We start from the raw sequence: 12,587 nt of genomic DNA on the forward strand, positions 1-12,587 counted from the left end.
AGACTCGTTACTTAGCTGTGGTCAGGCCATGATGATGAGTTGTTGCTCGTGCTGAGTCAGATCCACGTGTCATCGTCTTAGTAGGTCGGGTCAAATCATCCTCCATCAATTGTCCCCCACTCCTCGGGCTAAGAGTGCTGCCTTAGCGTGAGGAATTCAGAAGGCGTGCGGTCAGCTTGACTACGAACCGTCGGATCTGCCTTAATCTGGGCCGTTGATTCGGGGGCGTAGTGACTATAAATAGAAGGGCCCCCTAGGCCTCATTTCCTTTCATGCCATCTTGCTGTCTTCGGATCCTGAGGTCGCGCATCTTTCTAGCCTACCCGAGCTCTTCCGTTCACTTCGTTTCGTCTTTTCCGGTGAGTCTCAATCACTGTCAATCATGTTTGGGTATCCGTACTATACTTATTACCGGGACGGTAACCAGGACGACGACACTCCCTCGAGCTCCGGGAGAGCTTGGGAGTAGGTTCCGGAGGCTCGGGAGACCTCCGGTGATGTGGCCTCCACTTCTCGGGGGAGGGAGCCTGACACCTTCGGTCCTTCTTCTATGACGGTGGAGAGACTTAGGTCTCTAATCCGCTATTTTCACCTTCCCGGGGACCTCGTCTACAGTCTCCCCACTGGTAACTTTCCTTGGGAGCATGGTCCCGATGAGATAGTTATTTACCAGGAACAGCTCGAGGCTAGCCTGCGTCTTCCCCTGCACCCCCTTATAGTGGAGGTGCTAAACCACTTTAATGTTACCATCGATCTGCTTCATCCCAACGCTATCCGGAACATGGTTGGGACCATTTCTTTGTGTTATGAGTACTGCCTCCCCTTGAACCTTGACATTTTTGCTTCTATTCTTTGTATTAAAAATGCCGCTCCTGGAGTTCCTTCGGAAAGGCGTTTTTACTACCTCTCTCCCCGCTGCGGCTACAAGCTCTTGTATGAGCTACCAAATAAGATTCCCGTATGGAAGCGAGATTATTTTGTGGTCCATAACCCCGTGGGGTGGCCCTTCCCAACTTCTTGGAGGGGCGCCATCCAGGACCCCGGGGCCGAGCTGGACCCTGAAACTTGGAAAACGATGTTGTCCTGGGCATCGGTAGGCTTCCTCTGTTTGGACTACTTAACTGAGGAGAAGCTCGCGCAGGCCGGTTTGAGCCCAGGTAGGTTGCCTTTTTAGGTCGCGTAGTGCCTTGTAACAATATTGTGTATACATACATTTTGTTTCTTACCGAACTAATATCTTGTGGATCTTTTTGGCAGCCATCATGTCTGGTGTTGACACGCGCCGCCTCCTCTCAAGCAACCAGAAGCGCAAAGTGAAGAGATCGCGTCCTGACCGGACTTCCACCTTTGGGGGTACTGAGTTCGGGTCTGCGGAGCCAGACTTCACTTCCCCGCCGCCTGAAGTTCCGCTGCCTCCATCTGAAGGAGGTGTGGGCGGAGTTGGCCTCGAGGAGGGTGAGCTCCCGCAGCAAGGGGTGATTCCTCCTGGTCCTTCTCAGCCGTTTCCCTACCTGCGGCTCTCAGTGGGAACTGGGAGGGTATTAATGACTATGTAGTGGCCAGGCGGAAGAGCCGAAGGGCGATTTGCCACGAGGAGATCACTAAATGGGGGGAGATGGAGCCCGGGGATCTCACTGCGCTCGCCTCCGCTCATTGTATGGTGGTAAGTGGTCCTTCCCCTCTCCTTGTTTTTGCTTCCTTTTGCTGCCTTCTGACCTCAGTCTCCTGTTGGTAGGTGAACTCCGCCATCCACGCATTGGCCCTCCAGACAAACATCCACTCCGGCGATGCTCACAACCAGAGGGTCATTGTTCAGAAGCTCCAAGGCGAGCTCGACCGAACCTGGGGCGAGCTCCATCATACTCGTAAGGGGAGCGAGTCCCAGGAGCAGCTCGGCCGGGACTAGGAGGCACAGATCGCCAGGCTTTCCGAGGAGAGAGCGCGCTATAGGGAGGAGTCATCGAGGGTGGCCGCGGAGAGGGAGCTCCTTCGTCAACAGGTTCGGGAGTTGGAGTCCACTCTTTTGGACCGAACTCGGAACTTTGACAAGATGGTGGAGGTCGAGCGGGAGAGGGCGGTCTGGGACTTCAAGGACTCCCAGGAGTATCACGACCTCCAAGTGGAGTATGGCTCGAGCTCGTACTGCTCCGGATTCAAGCTCTACCGCTGGTTGGTCCGAAAGAAATTTTCTGGGCTCAATCTTGACGACATCACCATGAAGGGCCTGTCTCCCGAGACGGCGGATCAGGTGGAGGAGGAAGAGCCTGACTCCCCGGAGGATGAGGACGAGGTGGACCCTTGAGGCTGGCGGCGTTGGTATTCTGCTCTGATTTCTGGTGGCTCCCGAGTGCCATAAACCCGGTCTTGAAAAGATCTTGTTGGGCGGTTGTGCCCTTTTTACCTCCCGTTAAACTTCCTCGAGCTGTTTAGCTCGGTTATTTATTTTTCTTTTTGCGATAGCAATGAAATTTCTTTTTCTTCAAAGTATGGCGTGCTCCATGTATTTTTTGCTAAAGCGATCTCATTACCCCGGCTACGAGAGCTACATACCTAAAGTAGGACTTTTCGGTAGTCGTTATCCCAAGCTGTCCCTTAACGTTTAAGGCATCTCTATAGTATACCGCGAAGTGATTACCATGTAAGCCTGAACTATGCGCTTGTTGGTGATTCCTTAGTTCAACCAATGTACTGAGATGTGCTATGCTTCGTAAGGTTTAAACCCGAGCTGCTTACGCCTCTGATATTTCATACTCTGCCTTTGCCACTGAAGTGGCTAATTCTTTCTTGATGTCGAGGTCTTAGTTAGCTCGTTATTTTTTTTTTCTTTTAGCCCTTAGGCTGAGAGGGTGATTTTGTTAGACAGTTTTCTATGCCCTTAGCTTCAATCCGATTTGATGTACTTTTGTTATTTAGTGGAAATAAATAAAGTGCATGTTTGATTCATTTTCACAGCCATTGCCAAGGCTGATACTGGTGTGCCACCAAGTGTTGGGATGGCCTGTCTCAGCCACCAGGGTAAGACCCAAGGCACATGCAGTATGAGATTACTCAAATCCTTGAACCGGACCAGATTTCCAGTATTGCCCTGGACCTTGGAGATAGATGGGCAAAACTGGAAAGTTACACCTGACCCCTAGACTCGATTATGACACTTCACTAGGTGTCAAATCGGACTGTCTTTGATATGCCAATCAGTGAGATCCTTAGATGGGGATCAAAACCTGGGTATGTTGGGACAGTCTGAGAATTCATCTGAGTGGGTGATCATAGTGACAGGATCAGCCCCTTTGTCGGACAAAGGTAATGATCGGGAATGCACTCTCTCTGATGGAAACCAAACTGCCGGCAGTTGATTTCAATCGTTGGAATTTTGTTTTGCAAAATTAATATATTTATATATATGTACGGTTTCGAAATGTTTGCAAATGGTTTTAATTCCCGGGATCCATGTGAGTAGAGAGTGCGGCACTGTTCCTTGTAGCCGAGGGAGAGGTCCTCTCTTGTCGGGCAGTGCTTGATCATTAAGGGCTGAGAGGTTAAGTGTAAGACCATTTAGGATAATACCTGATGGGCTAATCTTGCACCTGCCCACAGTCCCTGGGTTTTTATAAGATGGCTTGGCCCAGGGACCACTTAATGTAAGTGTTGGGCCCATAGGGTCCATGTGATGGGCTCAGGGGTTCTTTGAGTTTTTCAGTGAATTCGGCTGGGCCTTGTAATAAAGGCTGGGCCGAACCCATGTGGCTGGTGTGTAGATCAATGCTTGGGTCCCACGCCATACAAAGAAGCCCAACTGGGCAGCAGATTTGAAACTAGTTAAACACTGAACACTTAATGGGCCAAAAGCCCATTTCGAGCTAGGCTGATATGATCACCCATCTATGGGGCGAATCTGAGATTAATGTTAGTAAAAGGATTGTGCCTTTAACCTTATCCACTCCAGGAGACCAAATTCAAATTAGATTTGAATCCGGTAACCTTCTGATAAGATCAGGAGTAAGCTAACTTAATCTGCAGATAGGATTAAGATAATCCCCTATCCAAATACTGATTTGGATTGGGATAACTCCTAATTAGGAGGTTTCTTAATCAAGAAGAAAGGAGGAGAAACCCAAGAGAAATATATCAGATTTCGAACCAAGGGTAAGTGGTGCAAGAAATTATCCTGCAAACAGAGATTAGATCTCATACATACTCCAGAGAGAAGAGAAGCAGTTTAGCCATCTTCGTCCCAGGAGTTCTCCTCCAGCCGCCGCCATTCCCTCTTGCAAGATTTGATCTTTGCAGCAATAGGGAGTCAAGAAATCAGTTCTTGACATTAGTCTTGCGAAAAAGACTGAGAAAGATTCAGTGTTCAGAGTTTCCAGAGGATTCTTGTGAAGGATCCAGTGTGTAGGACGCACCCTGCTGGTTCCGTTCCATCCACAGTTGTGTCATCTTCAGCAGGAGCGAATCTTGGTTTCTTCTTTGGGCGTGAACACCAACTTTGGGAGATACTGCTTCTCCGGATCAGGTATATTCCTCCTTTTTGCTTTTTGGTTCAGATCTGGTTCGATTATGGTTCAAGTAGGATCCTTGAATATAGTATTCTAAATTTATGGAATATGATTCCCAGTTGGGAGAAGGTAGGAAAATTTTTTGAAATTCGCCCACCCATTAGATGGATCATACCATTCTTTCAGATTTATAGTCTGCCCTTGAAGTTTGCCCATGCCATGGAGGCGACTAGGTCTTATTGTGCCGATGTCGTGTTAGCTCGGCATTTTGGCCCTTAGGCTCTGGGAGTGACTCCTGGTCTACTCAGTAGTTTGCCCATGCCGTAGAGGCGACTGTGTCTTATTGCGTTGATGTCGTGTTAGCTCGGCATTCTGGCCCTTAGGCTCTGGGAGTGACTCATGGTCTACTCAGTAGTTACAGGTAATATTGCCTTAAGTTGACAATATTCCATGCCTGAGGTACTTGTTTCCCTTCAAGGGTTTCGAACTCATATGTTCCTTCCCCGAGCACCCGTTTCACTCGGTAGGGTCCTTCCCAATTTGGTTCGAACTTGTTGGCGCCGGGCTCAGGTACCATAAATTTACGAAGGACAAGGTCGCCGACGCGGAGGTTCCGCTTCTTGACCCTGGCGTTATAGTACCAAGCTACTCTTTGCTGGTAGGTTGCGGTCCTGATATATGCGAGGTCCCTTACTTCGTCGAGGTTGGTACGAAGCTCGTCTTCATTTGCCTTATCGTCGTATGTTTGCAGTCGTAGCAACGAAACCTCGATCTCAGCTGGAATGACTGCCTTGGTGCCGTAGGTGAGGTTGAAGGGAGTCCCTCCTATGGCGGTCTTCTCTGTGGTTCAGTAAGCCCATAGAACACTAGGTAGCTCATCCGCCCATAGTCCTTTAGCTCGGTCTAACCGTGCCTTCAGTCCGCGGAGTATAGCTCTGTTCGTGACTTCTGCTTGGCCGTTTGCTTGAGGGTGCGCGACCGAAGTGAAGTTCTGTCGGATCCCTAAGTCTTGGCACCAGTTCTGGAATTTGATGTCCTCGAACTGCTTTCCGTTATCAGAAATTAATACCCGAGGTAACCCGAAGCGGCACACTATGTTCTTCCAAAAGAAGTTCTGAACGTTTCGGGCTGTGATTGTTACAAGAGGTTCGACTTCTACCCACTTGGTGAAATAATCCACTGTTACAACTAGAAATTTCCTTTGGCCTGTTGCTGGTGGAAACGATCCAAGTATATCGATGCCCCATTGCGCGAAAGGCCATGGCCTAGTTAGATACTTGAGATCGACAGCGGGCTGATAGTGGATGTTGGCATGTCTCTGGCACTTGTCACACTTTTTGACGAGCTCAATGGCGTATGCTTTCATTGTTGGCCAGTAGTATCCCTGTCGTAGTGCTTTTTCGGGGAGGGCCCTGCCCCCCAAGTGTCCGTCGCACAGGCCCTCATGAGTGTCGCGTAGTACGAGCTCGGCTTCGGAAGGTCGCAAGCAGTGTAGGTAGGGGAGCGTGTAGGATCTTCGGTACAGCCGTTCGTCTATCATGACATATTTGGCTGCCTGACGCTCTACCCTTCTTGCGGCATTGCGATCTGCAGGGAGGGTCCCGTGTAGCAAGAAGCTCGCAAGCGGGTCAATCCAGCTCTGCTCTACTTGAACGATAGGAGCGACCTCCTCTGCCCCCCTGAGAATGCTAGGCCGAGGCAGGTTCTCTATGTACACAGTTCTCATGGTGTTATCACTGGTGTTTGCTAACCGGGACAGGGCGTCGGCCTCAGCGTTCTCAGACCTCAGAACTTGCTTGATGAAGTGTGACTGGAAGTTGGGCAGAGCCTCTCTTACTTTGACTAGGTAGGCAATAATAGTCGATTCGTGAGCTTCGTATTCTCCTGTGACTTGATTGACTACGAGCTGGGAATCACTGTAGATGATGATGTGCTTGGCTTTCATCTCCTTGGCTAGAGCTAGCCCAATTATCAACGCTTCGTACTCTGCTTCATTGTTGGATGCCACGAACTCAAAGCATAGTGCGTACTCCAGTTTCGTGCCACTTGGTCCGTGCAGAACTATTCCGGCTCCGCTGCCCTGGTGGTTCGAGGAGCCATCTACGTGAACGATCCAGGGCTCCTCATCCCAGTTCGCTCTTGGCCTAACTAGGAGAGATGCCGCACTGGCTGCTACCTTACGATGCTCAGACTCAACCGGCCTGGGAGCTCCGGGCTCACCTGAGCTGGGGGCCTCGTGCTCAAGTGGCCTGGGGACTTCAGAGCTGAAAGTGCACTCCGCAACGAAATCTGCTAAGGCTTGGGCCTTGATAGCAGTTCGCGGCTTATATTGGAGGTCGTACTCGCTGAGCTCAACGGCCGACTTCGTCAGTCGACTAGAGACCTCGGGCTTGAGTAGGACTTTCCTCAGAGGTTTGTTGGTGAGGACGATAACAATATGAGCTTGAAAGTACGAACAGAGCTTTCGGGCTGCAATGACCAGTGCATACGCCAGTTTTTCTATCTCCGGATATCTCGTTTCTGCTCCCTGCAACACTTTACTAACATAGTAGATAGGTCATTGGACCCGATCTACTTCTTTTATTAGTATCGAGCTGACCACTTTGTCACTTGCCGAGAGGTACAACTCTAAAACGTCGCCCTCTTCGGGCCGGGTTAAGACTAGTATTCCAGCGAGGTACTTTTTGAGCTCATCAAACGCGAGCTGACAATCTTGGGTCCATTCAAACCCTTTGCTTTTAATTGCTTTAAAGAATGGTAGGCAGCGATCTGCTGACTTGGACATGAAGCGGCTCAGGGCGGCTATCCGGCCATTCAGCCTTTGAACCTGCTTCATTTTTTGGGGTGACCTCATATCGAAGATGGCCTTTATTTTATCCGGTTTGGCTTCAATGCTGCGCCGGTTTACGATGTATCCCAGGAATTTACCCGAGGTGACACCAAAGACACACTTATTCAGGTTTAGCTTCATATTGAATCTACGTAGGATTTCAAAAACTAAATTCAAGTCTTGTATTAAATCACATGAGAGTTGGGTTTTAACGACCATGTCGTCCACATAACATTCTATCTTTTGGCCAATCAATGGCTCAAACAGTAAAGGTCACCCCGGCATTTTTTAGCCCAAAGGGCATGACCTTGTAGCAGTACAGGCCAAACTTGGTTATGAAGGCAGTCTTTTCTTCGTTTGCCGGATCCATTCTGATTTGATTATAGCCCGAGTAGGCGTCTAGAAAGCTCAGCAACTCGTGCCCCGAGGTCGCATCCACAAGACGGTCGATTCTGGGGAGTGGTAAGTAGTCCTTTGGGCAAGTTTAGTTCAGGTCGGTGTAGTCGACGCACATGCGCCATTTACCGTTAGCCTTTTTCACCAGAACGGGGTTGGCCACCTAGCTCGGGTAATAGACTTTTCTAATAAAATCGACTGCAAGGAGCTTCCCGACCTCCTCGTCGACTGCCCTCCATCGTTCTGGGGCTAGGTTGCGTTTCTTCTGTCTAACGGGCCTAACTACAGGATCAATACTAAGTTTATGAGTTATGATGCTAGGGTCTATACTGGGCATTTCTGCCGCAGACCATGCAAAAACATCTAAATTTTTGGATAAAAAACGTACCAGTTTAGATCATAGGGGCTCCTTGATGGAAGCACCGATCTGAAGAGTCCGGGTTGGGATGGAGACGGTCTCTTCTGTGGTGCAGCTCGCTCCTCGCTTTGCTCTGTAGGTCGCTCCAACTCGAGGTCATTGGCCACCTTGGTTTTTCCCTTTAGAGCGGCGACGTAGCATTTGCGAGACTCAAGTTGGTCACCACGCGCTACCTGAATGCTGAAGTCCGTGGGGAACTTCATGGCCAAGTAGTAGGTGGACACCACAGCCCGTAAGGCATGGGTAATCGGCCGACCTACCATGGCGTTATATGGGGAGGGGGTTGCGACTACTAGGAAATCATGGTTGAGCCTCACTATGCTAGGCCAGGTGCCAACTTCCATAGGTACTGTTACCCTTCCCAAGGGACGAACTTCCTCCCCGCTGAAGCCTACCAAGGAGTGTTCGCGGGCTTTAGGTCAAACTCTTGAAGCTGGAGTTGGTCGAAGGCCGCTTTGAAGAGGATGTCTGTTGAGCTGCCCGAATCAACAAGGACACGTCTAACCTCGAAGTCGTTGATCTTCATCTTTATGATGAGCACGTCATCATGGGGGTAGTGGATCCCGCGTGCGTCGTCCTCTGTGAAGAAGATAGGGTCTTCTATCTTTGGTCGCTTCGGTGGGTTCTGCTCTTCCCTGCCGGTCTCGCGAGCTGATGTGCGAGTTGCTGCTGAGGTGCAGCCCGCCACAATCGAACCTCCGACTATGACATTGATGGTCCCCCGAACTGGTCTCTCTTCGGGGGGCTGCTTCTGCGGCTGTTCCGCCTGCCTGCTGGACTCGGGAGTGTCTCTACTTTGCTCCCCTTGTCAACCTGCTTTATTATTATTATTATTATTATTATTATTTTGTACAAAATTTCTCAAATATCCATGACGGATGAGTTCTTCTATCTCATCGCGGAGATTTTTACAATTTTCGGTACTATGACCGTGATCTTTATGAAAGCTACAATACAAATTTTTATTCCTGACACTAGGGTCGGCCTTCAGCCGAGGTGGCCACTTCACGTACGGGGTGTCTTTGATCGCCCTGAGGATTTTGGCCCGCTTCGCGTTGAGGGGTGTATAGTCCCTTTCTACTGCTGGAGCTCGGAAGGGCTGGACTGGCCTTGCCCCCTGAGCTGTGTTCTTCTTCTTCATGCTGTCGCCTTGAGATGAGGGTTCTGGCTCCCTCTTTCTTTTTTCTGTGGCTTGCTCGCCCTTCTGGTTGATTTCCTCCTTTGTCCCTATAAACCGATCCGCGATCTTGAGGAACTCAATCACGGTCTTAGGTTGGTTGACAACTACGTGCCACTTGAACTCTTTGTGGGTGATGCCTCGCTTGGTTGCCGTGATGCGAACTGCGGGATCCAAGTTGGGTATCTGCAAACAAGCGTCATTGAACCGCTTGATGTAGCTCCGGATGTACTCCCCTTCCTTTTGCACTATGCCGAGGAGGCTCCCCTAAGTTCGCGGGCACCTTTTGCTGGTGACGAAGTGAGAGGTGAAAACTTGCACGAAATGCGCCCAACTTCTTATTGAGCTGGGTGCGAGGTTTCGATACCAGGTGCGGGCTACTCGTTTGAAAGTGGTGGAGAAGGCCACGCACATGCAGGACTCGCTGGCTCTTGCCAGGTGCATCTGGGACTGGAAACCGTCTATGTGGTCATTTGGATCGAAAGACCCATCGTACTTATCCAGAGGAAGGAGCTTGAAGTCCCTTGGCATGGGGACAGCAAGGAGTTCTAGAGATAACAGTGAAGAGACTGAGAGGAGAGGGGTAGCTTCCACTTCACCTGAGAATACCTCCTCTTTTCCTTTGAGCTCGTGAGAGACTCGAGTAGTAGTTCGGCGAGCTCGTCGACGTCTTCGCTGCTGCTTTGCTGGCTCGGTGTTGGTGCTTGACGCTTCAGTATCATCGAGCTCGATAGGCTCAGACTGTCGGTGGTGACTCTGGATCGAAGGGCCCTGCTTATAGTCTGCGGCCAGGACCTCGAATGGATTCTCCGCGAGCGGGAGCTCGAATTGCAAAGGCCGGGGTGATACGGGTTTGGTTGGCTGGGAGGCCCCCGACTTACCTACAGGCTGCGAGGCGAGGGTAGTTGGCCTCTCCTTCTTGCTATGGGAGGAGGCTTGCCTCTTGACAGGATCCTGAGCCTGGGAGGCTTCTCCCTGGCGAGGTCGCCCACTCCGGCGGGAAGGCTTGGTCTGTTTTGTGGCCGGATGCCGAGGGGGAAGCGACAACTGGGCCTGAGGCAGAGAGGGGAACTACTGCTAGTACTAGTACTGGGAGACCTGGTGCAACACGTTGTTGGTAGAGTTGGAATTGTTGAAATTGTTGCATTTGAGCCTGCATGACTCGCATGCATTGCATTAAGTCCTCCAACTGGTTCGGGTTGGCCGCCGGGGCCACAACTGAGGGTTCAACAAAGGTTGCTCCAACTGTGGGAGGGAGTGGAGCGACCGCGGGTGCCACTGCAAGAGGCACGTTCAGACTGGGAACCCCGTCTGCGGAGAGGGGGACGGTAAACTGTTCGATGCAAACAGTAGGAAGCTGGGACTGCTCCCTAGAAGTGTTCTGGCTGGTGCCACGTCCGACATTAGTGGAAGAAGCCATGAATGCTGAGTTTTTTGGAAGAAGGAACTGTAGAAGCTTAGGGGAAGGCTTTTAGAAGCGTTTCCCACAGACAACGCCAAATGATGCGGCACGATCCGGGCACTTTTAGTTGGCTGCTGATTGGCTCCTTGCTGGTAACGGACGACACCTGAGAAGACGAAGGTGAAGGATTCCCGGGGGATTTACTCGGTGGGAATGCTCCAAAGCTTAAGTTAGAACACTGGGAAAGAAGAAAAAAGTATAAAAGGCTAAGAGTGTAGGTCGCGCTAGATCACTGTGTCTCGAGATTAGCTCGTGAGCAAGCAAGAGTTCAAGTTCAAATCTAATTCGAGAGAGAGCATTCTCCCCTTCAATAAAAGGGATTTTATAGGGGCGTTCTTGTCAAATCAGGGGTAACTGCCACTGGGCTCCTACCGCAGTCGTTACCTGCCAGGGCTGTGCAGGTGATCGTTACAATGTACTACCCGCTTGGATGAGTGACACGTTTTGAAGGGACAGGCACGATGCCATCTGTCGAGAGACGTTGGTGCAGACTGTCAAATGGGCAGGGACTGCGCCGTCGGTCGAGATATGTGGTGCAGTCTGACGAGTGCAGTCTTGCCAGATAGAAGCTTCCTGAGAGCGTCGCGTTGATTAGTCGCGAGCTACCCTGTCGCGCAGCGAGCTACTTTGTAGCAAGCTCTTAGGAGTATTTTGAGGTGATCCTCATCAAGGTTGGTCTTTGGGGCAGTTCTTGCTGGAGCGAGCTGGTTTCCCTAACTCGTGAGCTAAAATAGTCTTGGAGTATTCCCTTCTTTTCGGTAGCTCGGGGGACCTAGAGCTCGCGTTGTAGCGAGCTATGACGTGGCGAGCTGCTCTACAGGCTCGTTACTTAGCTGTGGTCAGGCCATGATGCTGAGCTGTTGCTCATGTTGAGTCAGATCCACGTGTCATCGTCTCAGTAGGTCGGGTCAAATCATCCTCCATAAAAAATGTTTGCTTTATTTATGTGATTTATGTTATTGATGTGTTTCCAATTTGTTGTTGCAATTTTGTTAGATACTTTATGTTTTTTGATGTTGCCATCTATTTGAAAATGTTTGGATTATTTATGTGATTGATGTGTAATTAAATTTTATTTTTCTATTTTTAATTTGTTGTTGCATTTTTATTTCCATAATTTCACTAATGTATTAGTGAAGTACGATACATTAATAACATAAATAATCTTGGCCTGACCATCGGGCCTAGATCTTGAGCCCGAGTGCAGCCCTTATATAAAGCCTGAAGCTCGAGCCTTAGCCTGAAGCCTGATTTGTACAAAAAATGTCTTCTTTTTAGTATACTTTTATAAAGTAATATTATATTAATTTAGTAATAATTTAATAAATTAATAAACTAATTTATATTTCCTAATAGTAAATTGATATTTATTAATAATTTAAGAATATATATATATATATATATATATATATATATATATATATATTATATTTGTTATATATAACATAAGTACTTTTTTATATGTAATAGTATCAGGCTAGGCTTATTTCAGAAAGCTCGAGCTTGAGCCCACGGTTTTGAAATTTTGTCCAAGCCTGAAAAATAACGGGTTAGTCTAGGTTGGGCCGTCGGGCTACCCGGCCTATGAATAGTAGAATATGTCTAATTGTATATATAAACAATTGTATAAATCAAAAATCATATGAAATAAAAATTTAAACATTTTTCTCAACTTTTTTAAAAATGGACCTCTCATAGCTTAGCCCGACCCAAGGCATGGCACTGGCTCGTGCGGGCTTGGGCCATGAGTCGTGCCAAACCGACCCCCAAATTATCCCAAGGGTGGGAGGACGTTGACGAGTAGTTGC

The sequence above is a fragment of the Nelumbo nucifera genome, chromosome 1 (genome assembly GCF_055504915.1).
Source record: "Nelumbo nucifera cultivar China Antique chromosome 1, China Antique-T2T, whole genome shotgun sequence".
Classification (NCBI taxonomy): Eukaryota; Viridiplantae; Streptophyta; class Magnoliopsida; order Proteales; family Nelumbonaceae; genus Nelumbo; species Nelumbo nucifera.